The sequence below is a fragment of the Tenrec ecaudatus genome, chromosome 18, assembly GCF_050624435.1.
Source record: "Tenrec ecaudatus isolate mTenEca1 chromosome 18, mTenEca1.hap1, whole genome shotgun sequence".
Classification (NCBI taxonomy): domain Eukaryota; kingdom Metazoa; phylum Chordata; class Mammalia; order Afrosoricida; family Tenrecidae; genus Tenrec; species Tenrec ecaudatus.
In genome coordinates, this window is record NC_134547.1 from 69811118 (window position 1) to 69825299 (window position 14182).

The following is a 14182-nucleotide window of genomic DNA, read 5'->3' on the forward strand; positions in this document are numbered from 1 at the left end:
TCATGCCCCTTACCCTCACCCGGGGAGGGACAACCGTCATGCTCAGGAGGGCACCGGCCCCTCTGCCAGCCTGCCCTGTGGCTTCCTCAGCCAGCGTCCTCAGAGCTCATAAGGTACTGAGCATGCCTCTCCATGAGTCATCCCAGAGGACTCAGAGGACCGGAAAGAGGGGGCAGAGCAGTGACGCTGGGGCTTCTGGCAGGTAGGCTTTCAGAACCAGCCACAGAAGCGAGTTTACATCCCAAACTGGTACATGCACAATGGAGACAGATGCTCACAAAACAGTCCAGCCTTCACTCCAGCGGTCCACGGACATGTGTGTTCTAAACTGTGTTATTTTCTGCCACCACTTGTCTGCCAGCGCGTCATACCGGGGCGGCTTGGGTCTTGCCGTGATGCTGGAAGCTGTGTCATTGGCATTACGCATGCCAGCAGGGTCACCTGTAGTGGACAGGTCTCAGCAGCCTTTCGGGGCTGCCAAGAAGAAATCGGCTATGTGCTTCTGAGGAATGAAACCGGGAAACCCTTACAAACAGCAGAGGCGGTGGTCAGATTCCGAACACCTCGGGCGGAGCGGAGGAACGCCTTCAGAGTGGCGGAAGTTGGGCGCCTCAGGTCAGAAGGCACGCAAACGATAAGTGGGGAAGAGGTGCCTTCTCAAGGTCGAATCAGGCACTACGACGCGGATGACGTCAAGTCGCCCCTGGGAGGTGGTGGAATGTAGGCCTCCGGACCTTCATGTGCCGACGGGGTATGACTCAGAACGAGAAGAAACCACTTTCAACAGCTGTCAATCACTGGAGATCAGTCCCGGGGGATGGGGGTGGGGGTGGGAGGGGAACAAAGGACATGATGCTTGCTAAAGTAGAGGGTGAGTGAAAAAGAGGGAGACCTTTGATGGGCTGGATGGACTCAGCAGCTGCGACCATGGGTCCACACCTGAGGACAATTGCAAGGATGGTGCAGGGCCGGGTGCTGCTTCGTTCTGTGGTCCTCGGGCTCACTGTGAGTCGGACCAGACCCGACAGCCCCTAACAGTAACAGCAGGCCATTATAAAAGTGCCCCCGTAATGATTCACGGCAGCAGGAAGTCCATGGTGCCAGGTCCACTCGTCGCTGAGTCAGAACCACTCGACGGCCGTGGGTGAGCTTTGCTTCCCCTCTCTCTTTGGCCAAGGCTGGCTGTCACTGCGGAACCGTGTCGGGGTCCCTCGTGGAGGCTCTGCCCACGAGCTTCCCAGCAGCAGGGGTCTCTGGACTTGAACTCGCTGCTGTGCGAGCCCAGCCTGGAGCAATCTGCCATGTCTTCCCATGGCTAACACCAGGCCCATCGATGCAGCTGAAGGATGGTGTTGGTGAGGAATCTCGAAAGCACCACGGGCTGCCCGAAGAACAAGCACATTCATCTTGGAAGAGGGAGAGCCAGCAGGCTCCTGGGAAGGAACGTGGAGACTTCGTCTTGGGTGCTTTGGACGTGGTATCTCCAGGCAAAAACCAATACCTGGAGAAGACCCTGGTGCTTGCTAAAGGGGAGAGGGGGGCAGCAGAAAAGAGGGCGACTCTCTCAACAAGAGGAACACACACGGTGGCTGCAGCAACGGGCTCAGACACAACATTAGGAGGATGGCTGGCACCACACACAGCAGTGTTTCGTGCTAGTGTGCAGAGGGTCGTTATGACTCCCAAGCGACATAATGGCACCAGGGAACCACTCCCCCCAACACACACACACACACACACACACACACACACACACATCCCAGTCTGGCCTCCAGACTGGTCTCTAGAACTCTCTGCAGGCTCCACATCTATATTCCACCTGTAGCCTCAGCCCAGGCGCCATCCCTGCAGGCTCCCCAGTGATGGCAGGCTGCAGACAAAGCCCCTACCTGGGTTGGCAGAGACTGATGTGACTCTGCTGGTCTCCCCTGTTCTCTGCCTCCTACCCCCACCACCTATGTGGACCTTAAAGCAGTGGTTCTCAACCTTCCTAATGCCGCAACCCTTTCATACAGTTCCTCATGTGGTGGTGACCCCCCAATCATAACATTACTTTCATTGCTACTTCATCACTGTAGTTTTGGTACTGTGATGAATTGGGCGACCCCTGTGAAAGGGTCATTCAACCCCAAAAGGGGTCGAGACCCACAGGTTGAGAACTGCTGCCTTAGAGCCTTGTTCTTAGGGCTGTGTCCTCCTGCCCCAGTGCTCTGGCAGGTGCCTTTCCTCCAATCCTCACCTGGTTCACGCCTACCTTGTCCTTCCCATTGCAAGGACCACTTCCTGACAGATACACCCCCTCAAAGCCCACTGTGGTTGGGCCAGTTCTGACTCATAGCAACCCCACTGGACAGAGTCTGCCTGTTCCATAGGGTTTCCAAGCCTGCAGTTTTCTCCCACAGGGAGGCTGGAGGGGTCAAACCACTGACCTCTTGGTTTGAGGCCAAGTGCTTTAGCCCTTGTGCCATCAGGGCCCTGGGCTGGACCTCCCTCACTTAATCAGCCCCCACCCAACATCCCCTTCAGCCCTGCCTCCTTCCCTGCAGCGCTTGCCTCACCGCCACCGAGTTGACCCCGGCTCAGCACGACGCTTGGGAATAGTGGTGCTGGAGAAGAATATTGAAAGTACTATGGACTGCGAAAAGATGGGGTCATTACCTAGTCTGTTGTCAGTTTGAGAGGATTACAAGTGAAGGGGTGGAGCCTATCCTGTCAATCATTGTATCGCCAATGAGGCCTCTGTCTGAGCATGGCCTTCCCCTGAGGAGTCTGGGAACTCCTGTTTTTCCTGCTTGGAAGCGGACGTTACTCTCTCCCTCCTCGCTCCCTAAGAGACACGCTACTGACAAGGCACTTGGCACTACGCTGATAGACTCCAGGCCCTGGGAACTGGAGGAGCCACGTGGAGACCCCTGCCAGCGCTGAGATGCTTCTACCACCACTGGATCCACAAGGTTTTATATCCACTGGCCTGTGAACTTCCTGCATTCGGCATCATTGCATGTGTTTCATGAGTCTGAAAAGGACTTTAAAGATTGGTATCTGACATATGGGCTAATATCGGACTTATGGACTTGATCTGGACTGGGCTGGGCTGTTTTCTCAATATTCAACTGCTCATGTATATAAAGCTCTTTCTTATATACAGAGGTGTATTTATGAATTTATTTCTCACGTCTCCCCAAACTAACACAAAGGACAAACCAGTCCATCTTGGAAGAGGTGCAGCCAGAGTACTCACTGGCGGCAAAGATGGCAAGACTTTGTCTTACATCCTTTGGACATGTTGTCAGGGCAGACGGTCCCTGGAGAGAGAGGTGATGTTTGGTAAAGTTGAGGGGCAGCAAAGTGGGGAAGACCCCCAACAAGATGGATTGAAACCCTGGCTGCAGCAATAGGCTCAAGCACAGAACAATTGTGAGGATGGTGCAGGGCCGGACAGCACTTTGTTCTGTTGTGCACGGCGTCGACGCACAATAGACAGGACAGGGCAGGACTGCTCCCGTGGATTTCTGAGACTGTCACTGCTTCTAGGAGTAGAAAGCCCCATCTTCCTCCCAACGAGCGGCGGTGGTTTCACATTGGACCACGGGGATGGCAGCCCAACGTGTGGCCAGTATACCACCAGGGTCTAGTGAGGTTAAACCGTATGGATGGCAGGGAGATCCCCAAATCCATGTGCAGGGTACCTACATGGAGAAAACCTCTGACAGACCTCCTCTGACCAGTGTCGAGGGGCCCGAATGGGCTTGTTATCAGGCAGAGACTCATGTAAACTTGATTTTGGGGGGTGAAACTACAGGACAACACGACACCTGATCATTGGATCTCACCCCTCACCCCTTCTGGATTGGCTTCGGTTTTAAATGTTCCTTGTTTATCCACAGAAGTTTATTCTCTGGCTTATTTTAATAATGCGGGTGGTGTTTTCTTTCTTTCTTAAAAATATATATGTTGTTTTGTTGGTTTTTTGGTATGTTGCCTGGTTTATGAAGCACAGAAGGGGCGGATGCATAGAGACAATAATTATTGGGGATACAAATAGGGAGGTTGAGGGAAACTAGGGTGCAAATGGTGAATTTGGGGTGTGAGGAGGATGCACCAGGACTGATGGTGGTGACAGATACACAACTCTTCTTAAATACAACTGAACCATGGAAGTGTGTGATGCATGGATTGTATCTCAATGATGTTTGGAAACTGGGCATGGGGGCAATTTGTACAACATGGAACCATATGATATTTGTATTAGCTCCCAAGACAAAGGTTTTGAAGGGAAAACAATTTTTAAACTATTGGGGGGATGAAATAAACTTACCATATGAACCCTTGCCCAAAGAAGGAGAAAGGAGGAAGAGGAGGAGGAGGAGAAGGAGAAGAAGAAGGAGGAGGAGGAGGAGGAGGAGGAGAAGGAGAAGGAGGAAGAAGGGGGGGGGAGTGACAGAAGTTAAGTATGTGCTCAGACACCTGGAGTTCACCCAGCGGAACCTGCGGTGCTGGAGGGGGCAGTGACTGGCGGAGGTGGGGGGGCTGCTTCCTGTGGGCTATTTATTAACTATTGCCTTCCTCCAGCTCCTTGTCGTCAGGAGAAGACGCCTTGTTAAGGGCGAAGGCCTGCGCGCATGTGTGGCACCCCTCATTAACTTCATTAGCTGCCCCACCCCTGGGGGAGAGCCTGCCAGGGGGGTTGTTTTGTGTCCCCAAGAGTCAGGTGGGGAGCCACAGGGGCCCCACCATGGGGTGTGGGCAGGGACTGAGGTCCCGTGGCAAACACCCCCTTAAAGGAGCTCTGGGCTAAAGACAAGGGCCAGCTCAGGAAGGCAGCATGCCCACCACCTGGCACAGCCCCCACACAGCCCAGCCACAGCCCACCCACCTGGCAGAAGTAGGGAGGAGAGAGGGTGGGAATGGCCACTAGGCGCCATCTGGAGTGTCCCCCCCCCCGCCCCCAGCCCCGACTGACTCCCACCTTTCCTGAGACCATGTTTCTTATAGGCAGGCCATAAACCAATAGCAGCAGGAACCCTGAAAGACAGAGGCCCCCCTTCTCCTCCCCCCCAGGAAACCTGATCCTGGGACCATTAGGCACTTCTGCTCAGATCGCAGTGGCTGGAACCGTGAGCTGGGGCCAGTTCTCAGAGGGTACCAGCACAGGCCACCCTGGCAGGTGGTAGCTCCCCACCCTTCCCACTGGGAGACAGGCTCCCCCAGGCTCCCTGGGACCTCCCCGGCCTCTGTCGGCTGCAGGAGGGGCAGGCGACACGCACAGACAGCGTTCTGGGGAACATGCAGGATTTCCACTGAATCTGGGCATGAATGTCACCTCACTTCTCGGACTCTTGGGCGCCTCCCCTGCATCACTCGGGGGCGGGGAGGGGTGTAGTGGGCAGGGGGGCGTGGGTCCATGTTGGTCAGTTAAGCAAACACTCCAGCATCCGCTCCCACCATCGAGAGTGCTGAGTCATGCAAGGCAGACGCACACGCCATCGGCACTCCGTGACAGTCCCCGGGTCCCTTTAATGTCACAGCATTCACTTCCCAACCCTTGCATCCAGATGGGACTGAGAGCTTGTCATGTTCCCTTTCGCGTGTGTGTGTGTGTGTGTGTGTGTGTGTGCGTGCGTGTGCGTGTGCGCGCAGGTAAAGCCGCCAAAGATCTACACCATCTCCCTGAGTCCCATAAGGATGCTTAGCCGACTTGGGTGGCTTTCTTAGGGGCCTGTTATCCTTCTACCACATGTTACTTGTTTTTTGACATGATTCTACCACCGTGATCTTATACTCATGGCCCTCTAAGCTCCAGGCCAGCTTTCCCAGTGCTCCTGTCCCTTGGGTAGTACATGGGTCATTCTCTGAGAGCACTCGGTCAGTGCTCAAAGACCTGCTTTGATCCCACTGAGGCTTCTGCCTGCCTGGCCTGGCCATGGCGAGGGCAAGGTGGACTCCTGGAGCCCGTGTCCTGCTAGGACACTCCTCCCCTCCGCTGGAGACCCTCCCAGTGAGGGGGCTGACCTTCCACTACGAATGGTCCCCCAGTATGTCAGAGAGCAACGGTTATCCTGAAATGACTGACACTTGGATGGGTCACAACAGCCAGGGGAGAGAGAGTATTTATAAACCTGGAGCCCGTGACTCCTGCAGCCTCGGGAACCTGAGAGGAGAGCAGCTTGCCCCCCCGCCCCCCCCACACACACACACAGGAATCAAAGAGGAAAAAACACCAACATGCTTGAGTTGGGCTCTAGTCAAAAGCCACCGAGGGCGTGTCCAAGTCCGCTGCTAAATTTAGAACATTCAGCAGAACCAGTTCTCCAGCTCGCCTGGAATCTGTCTCTCCCTGGATCAGGATGTTCGTCTGGGAGCCAAGGACACAGATGGTAGCCCAGGTTGAGCCCCTGTCTGTTGCTCTGTGTGTTCATCCCACTGAGGGCCAGAACCTGAGACAGCAGCACCGCACTGCAGGAGGAACCTTGACGTCAGAGGGGACAGTCCAGATGCGGGCTCAGCCTGCTGGCTCTCACCAGTTGAAGGTCTTGGGCGAGCATCATGAGCTTCTCTGTTGGACTTTTCCCAGGTCACGGGCAAGCAACTTTGCTGGGGTGCAAAACTCGCCTGGTGGCTTCATCGAACCTCCTCTGACTTCACCAGGTGGGCCAGAGAATTATGACCATCGTCGTCAGCTAACAAGACGGAGTCTGCCCACCATATACCGAGTGGAGATCAGACAGACCCCTACCCTCCAACTTTTCCCCAATTCTGACACCCACCGGCCCTCCCACGGCAATCGCTATGACTCAGCTATGTTTGATAACCCATTGCAATGACCATACTCCAGCTGTAGGGTTTCTTAGGGAAATCCCAGGTTACAATTCAGGCTCAGGAATGCTCAGGATACAGTTCTTTGGTCAAGACAGTGGCAGTTACATAATCTCCTGTCAATTTGAGCGAATGGGGTAGAGTCGAGCCTGTCAACCAGGTTGCAGCTTTGATGACCTCATTTGGAGGTGCAACAGAGAGAAATAGTTCGCTGGAGGCCAGACCCAGTCTCTCTGCCTTCCCTTTCCTACTGTGGAGACACGCAGAGAGCTGGAGGAGATAAGTGGAGACCTGCGCCAGTGTTGAGATGCTTCCACTGCCACTGAATCCACGAGACCTTTTAACTACTGGCCTGTGATCTTCCTGCATTCAGCATCATGAGTCTAAAGAGGAATTTATGGACTAGTATCAGACATATGGGGTAATATCAGAATTATGGGCTTGATCTGGACTGGGCTGGGATGTTTTCTCAATATACAATTGCTCTTTGATATAAAGCTCTTTCTTATACACATATGAGCATCTCTGGATTTGTTTCTCCAGTCAACTCTGATGAACCCAAGGACCATTTCTTTTCAGTCATGCCAACAGGCAAGCCCACACCCTCACAGCCCCTTGGCTTCTGCCCTGTTCAGGCAAGGGTTACAACGCCCTTTGAGCTCTGTCACTAAGTACTTAACGGTACCGTGCTCAGCCAGGCAGCTCCAGCTCCGGTGGGTACTCCCCCACCCCCAACTAAGTGAGGCACCCAGGGACACCCCACTTTTCCAGCAAGCCTCCACCCCAAAGGCACTCAGCTTCCTTCTCCCAGGAGACAGCAAACCCATGTCCCATCTCACACCAGTCTCCTAGCTCTCCTGCCTCTGCCACTGCCAATTCTCTGTTGCTGTTTCTCACCGTCTCCAGGCTCACAACTTTTGGTCTTCTGGATAGAGGAGATTCTTCCCATGGATCATAGTTCCACAGGACCTGCCCCATTCCTGCTGTTTCTTTCTGGGTGGTAGTGAGAGCCCTGGGATGGCTCATCATTGGGATGGCTCATTTTAAGCCTAACAGGATGACAAAAGCAACCGATCCCAAAGGTAGGGTTCCAGGCACCTTATTTGCATGGGCCCGCCCTACAAGGAGGCCCTGCACCTTATTTACAGTATCGCAAGCTGTTTGGTCCTTTTGGTGGGGCCACAAGCACCTCACATTGGCAGCATCCTCCCCTGTCATGTGATAGGAGTCACAAGGACCATGGCTAGCGACGTCCTATTAAGTTACTCACTGCACTGCACAAAGGGAGCTTTTCTCTCTTCACCTGGGACCAGGAGAGAACCAGACATACCTGAATCACACCGTCCGAGAGCTTTACCACGGTTCCCTTATCATACATGGGTGGGGGCGGGGAGTCATGCTTCGGGAAACTCTGGAGACTTAGTACACTTACGAGGTGAGAGTGCTCAGCATAGCACCACAGCGTAGTTGCCAATGTGCATGAGTGAACCGACTGAGATGGAGACTGGAATTTCCAAGTCCCTCTTCTGAGTCTCTGGTCCTTTCTCTTTCACTATGTTGGAGGGATCTATTTAAACACTACCTATGTATTCCGAAACAAGGGCCAGTGTGCTTGTGAGCAAAGGGAATTTCTCTGACCCTGACCCCATCTGCCACTGAGTCCCAGCTAGGCCAACTCTCACTCTTCCCAGTGACTGCTCAAGTTCCTAGCACTACCTCCCAGAAGGACAAACAAAGCCGTTAGGGAAGAAGCACAGCCACCATGTTCCTGAGAAGTGAGGATGCCAAGACCTGGCTCTCCTGTACTTTGGACATATGATCAGGAGAGACCAGGCCCTGGAGAGGGACTCCTCCTGCTTGGGAGAGTGGAGGATCCGTGAGAAACAGTAAGAATTTGGATAAATTCGATTGACACCATGGCTGCAAACCACGGGATCAAACCACACAGCGATCGTGAAGATGGCTCAGGCCCGACGCTTGTGCACGGGGTCACCGTGAGCTAGATCCACATCGAGGGCACCTGACAAGACCCGCTTCCTTCATCTTACTAACAACAGTGCTGAAGCGCTGGGGGGGCACTCTTACGTAGACAGTGAGCGAAGGGCTTTAGATGAGTGAACAATGCCATTCTAGTTCCACGTTGCACTGCTGCTGTCCACAAGGTGAACAGTTCAAAGGCATGAACCGCTCCATGGGGCGAAGATGAGGTTTTCTCCACCCGCGAGGATGTACAGCCTCGGAAGCGCACAGGGGCGGTTCTACCCTGTTTCACAGGGTTGCTACGGGTTGGTTGGGCTTGGTATTATCCACGATCAATACGTAGGGGAACCACGAATATAGAGAGATAAATAAAAGGACAACCCCAACACCTAATGTGCCTTGAAGTAGTCCGACGTGAGGCGTTTGGGCGCTCACCGAAAAGACTGGTGGTTGGAACCACCCAGCGGCTCCCCCAGGAGAAAGAGCTGATGAGCTGTCCCGGTAAGGGTACAGCCAAGAAAAACCCAATGGGGCAGTGACCTGGGCTTGCTAGACAAGCCGAAATCTATTCAAAGGCACCTGACAACAATAACCTGTCCGGCAAGTATGTTCCCTCCTGCCACACCTGTGCTATCTCACGCCCTAGTTGGGCCCCCACGGGGCATCGCCCAGAGACTCAAGACCATACCCCCGCTCAGATACTTCATGGAGCCGGGCGCACGTTGCTCCTCCCCAGCTCTAAGGCCCTCTCTCCATGGGAGGCCAGCCATTGGACACAAGCCCCGTTGGCCCTCACTACACTCTAGCACAGCACCATCCTGTGCTCCCGCAGCCAGCGTATGGTGCTCCTTCCTGTCTCCCGGATTCCAAAGCAAGGCAGCCTTGTGCCTCCAATGCCCCACCAACATCGGCTCTGAAGCTACCCTTGTATCTTGTTCCAGGGTCGAATTGTAGCTTGATCTTCCCTCACCCTGTGTCTTTCCCAGGAACCCACGGACCTATAACCACTCAGAGGTCACCAGACTCCCCCATCCCAGCCCCACCCCCCGCCTCTCGACCGGTCCACACGTTTCGCAATCCCACAGTGACTGCCACAGCTCGTACCACCGCACTGGGACTTCCTCCCAGCTGACCCGCCTCACTGAGGCATGGACCTTTCAGTTTTCTTCTTAGTTTCCGGGCTGGTTTCGTCATGACTCATTGCCGGCTTTGTGTGAGAAACCAGTATATGGCTGCGGGAACCGGTTAGCGTCAGGAGAGTGCTCCTCTTAGGACATGCGCACAAGGAATGCTTGACGACCCTGACTTCTGTCCAAGTGGCCATCGCTGCGCTTCTGCACTGCCTGGGCCCTGCAACGGCTGTCCAGGGCCCCATGATGAGGAGGAGACCACCAGCCCTGCTCTCATGCAAGGTGAGGTAGGGTGAAGGAGTCGGTCATTCATTCAAACACAGATGCAGAATGGCCAGGGTGCCACCGTCTCTGACCTCACAGAATGTATCTGGGGGTGACGCGCAGATAAGTAAGTACACGAACTCACGTGAGAAGCTGTGATCAGGACATTCTAGGGGACCCCTCCAGGGGACAGTGAGAATGTTGGAGAGGAAGAAGGTCAGGGGAGATGTCACAAGGAAGGGTACCCCACCCCTGAGTCATGCCTTACAAAACAGGTCTTACTCGGCCAGAATAAACTCAAACCAGACCCACTGCCATTGAGTCAGTGCAGACTCATCAACCCTACAACACCGGGTAGAACTGCTCCTGTGGGTTTCTGAGCCTCCTTTTTCTCCCACAGAGTGGCTGGTGGTGTCGAACTGCTGACCCTGTGGTTATCAGCCCAATGCATAGCCCACTACGCTGAGAATAGACCAGGGAAAGATGTGAAGGCCAAGGGCAGGGCCATGCCCTGAAAAAAGGAGTGAATAGCTTCATTCCCAAAGGCCCTCATAGAACCTGGTATGTCATCTACAGAGAGGAGGAGCGGCGTCCTGGGCAGAGAGGAAGGTGATGAGGCGGGCAAAGATCAGGTCACAGAGGACCTCCGGGTCTAGAGGGGAGTTGGCTCTTTCTACAGAGGTCAATAAAGGCATACCTGGCCCTTCAGTCCCCTACAAACAGCCCGACGGGAAAACACTTGCATAGGTGTGCAAGCCCAGGGATGATGAGGTGCAGAAAAGGGACAGGGCGGCAGAGAGGGTGGGAAGGTGGCCGGAAGGAAGTCGTGCCCAGCTTAGCCATGGCTTGGTGACAGGGCGGTTGGCTTGACCTCTTTGGAGAAGCCTTAGGAAGCAAGCCCTGCATCTCTGTGAAGTCCATCTGGGGGAGGTTTTGTACATAGGATCCCATGACTGCGTTGGCCAGCATCCATGGTTAGCTCTTGCACCCTGGGGCTAAGTGGGTACTGTGGGATAGAGCACCTGCGGCCCCCAAAGAAGTCAGTGAGCAGAAAAGGAGGCTCAGGTAGATTGCCAGTGGCTATTAGGATGGGTTTGTCTGCGACAGCAAGCCCCTCTGGGTGTAGCAGTGGTGGAGGCAGCAACACCCAGGCCACCAAGCATCAGCAGCAGGACAAGAAGATGCCAAGACTCCCTGGGCTTGAGAGGCAGGTAAGTGGTCTTCACCCAGGCTTGCTTTGCTGCTGCAGAAGGGCCGGTTTAGCGTTTCATAGAATGATCCCTGGGCCATTGGGGATGCATGAGATTACTTCATAAAATGCACAGGTTTGATTTAATCAGGGGTTTTGTTTGTTTGTTTTTGTTCTTGCTTAAATATGTGTACCGTACAGCAAAGGCCAGAACATGCAGAAGACAGTGTCTCAGAAAGGGACTCAACTATTTTGTACTAATGGTTGGGGTCATTGGGTGCAGTCGAGTCAGTTCCGACCCATGAGTGATTCCACACACCGCAGAAGGAATACTGCCTGGCCCAGGGCCATCCTCCCAACTGTTGTTGTTTGAGCCCATTGTTGCAGCCACTGTGTCCATCCGTCACGTCCACAGTCTTCCTCTCTTTTGCAGCCCTTCTGCTTTACCAAGCACAAAGTCCTTCTCCAGGTGAAGTCTAGCCATCCTGGCCCCTAAAGATCATGCTGGTTGTACTTCTTCCGAGACCGATTCCTTTGTTCTGTTTGCATACCTGCTGGTTTCAATATCCTTCGCCACCACCACCATTCAAATGCACCCATCTATTACAGAGCGATGGGGATTGGTGGGGGGGGGGGAGCTGTACCCCGCCAAAGGCAGGGAAACAGGCAGCCCGGCAGAGTTCCAGCTTTCAGGAGTTTCACTGTACCTCCTTGATAGATGTTTGACAGGGACCCAGCAGCATCTGAAACCGCGGCCCAAATTGTGGAAGGAAACCAGAGTCTCTGTAACAACTAGACATGCAGCGGAGGGTGCTGTTACCTGTGAGAAAGAGCGTGGAAAGTTAAAACAAACAAAAATATGACACTCAGGAGATTCTGGGTGATAGGGAGGCAAGAGGAGAGGGCGTGAGGATCCAGGAGAGAGGAGAAAGCAAGCAGGTATTGTAGGACAGAGTAGAGAAAAGATACATTTTCTAGGACATGGCCCCTAGGTGGGTGTGCGGACCAGAAGGAAAGATCAGAAATTGTAGACTTCACAAATGCCAAGCGGGGGATTCTTGGGAGAGGAAAGACCATGACTTCAGTCTCCCCCAAACTCATAGTGTGCCCATTGTTGGACTGAGAAGGAGCCCCACTGGGAGGGTGGGTAAGCGCTCCCCATACCCAAAAGTCCATTGGTGAGAACCCACCAGTCATCGATGTGTCTGCTTCTGCGAAGATGAGCAGACTTGGGAACCCTGGTGGGAGGTTTTGCCGTTGAGTTTGGTAGATGCCACGGGGTCTTTTCTGACTCATAGAGTCTCTTCTTGCTACAGAACGACACACTGCCCGGTCCGGTGCCACCCTCACCCTCGCTGCTCCGTTTGAGCCGCTGGTTGAGCCACTGTGTCAACCCACCTTGCTGAAGGTCTTCCTCCCTTTCATGGCCCCTCTGCCCCACCAAGCCAATGACCTTCTCCAGGGACCAGTCCAAAGGACACGAGACAAAGTCTAACCATCCTCGTTTCTAAGGAAACTTCTAGCCATACGTCTTCCAAGATGAATTCCCCCCCCCACCCCCATTCTTCCAGCAGCCCAGGGGATATGCAGTCTTCTTTGCCAACCCTATCTGGAGTCAGAAGTGACCCGATGTCCCCGAGTTTGGTTGGGGACTAAAGGGAAGGAAGGTGGGCGCTGATCCAGGAGCTCCGAAGGCAGTTGTGTGCCAGCCCTGCCCGTGTTTGCCTTCAGGGTAGACTCACCACCAGACAGCATGACAGCAGCCTGGCTCTGACACCACGACCTGGAAGCGCTGAGCAGGTGCTGGCTGTTGAAGTGCTCTTGGAGGAAACCACCCGAGCCAGGTGGCGCCCGGCCAGATGACTCAACCGCAGTGGCTACTGCTCGCTGCCGCTCACCTCCGAAATCGCACTGGCTTGGCAATCTGCTGACATCTGGAGTTTCGATCTCAATCAGGCTGGTTTGGGCATTTCCTTTCTGGCACGGGGCTGTTTCTGGGTATTTTTCAAACGTGGCTATAAGGGCCATGCCAGAGGAAAGCCCCTCCCGTGAATCCTGTGACAACTTGAAATCCCACCACCTGCCCACTTGTCTCCTGGATAGCCACACCGGGAAAGGGTGGAGCCAGGACCAGGATGGGACAGAGCCAAGCTGTCACAGGAAGGGACATTCCTCGCCCTCCTGCCTTCTAGACCCAGCCCTGCCCCACAGCAAGCGTGCCTGTGGCGAGTCGCTGCTCTTTCTTTTTCTTCTCAAAATGAAAGGAAGCGGTCTAAGGAGAGCATCTCGCTTGCAGGCATACTATTTTGTGACAACTTGTACATTGGTTTTCCGCCCCAGCACTGCTCTTGTTCCTCTTGTGGTCAAGGGCCTTTTTAGGGGTTCTGACTCGTAGCGGCCCTGCAGGCGATGGAGGGAAGAGCTGCCTGACCCTCCGCCTGTCTCACAACTGGTACGATGTTTGAGCCCATTGGTGCCGCCACCGCATCCACCCGTATCGTCCTCTTTTTCACTGAATCTGCACATTGCCCCATCTGGGGTCCTTTTGGAGAGACTATGTCTCCTGACAACAGGTCCAGAGTCTCTGAGTTAGTTTATTGTGCCAACCTGGCTGATAAACACATGCGGGGTTCGTTGAAGGGTAGAGGGATAAATGGCTCGGTGAGCCTCACCTTTCGAGTTCTCCGGTCTCTTGCTTTGTGATGGTCACACCAGGGTGCAGCTGCCTTAAACTGTTCCCTGCTTCAGCTGGCAAGGCTCACTTCCTGCAAGACACCCCCAAGGAGGAGCCACGTGGACCTAC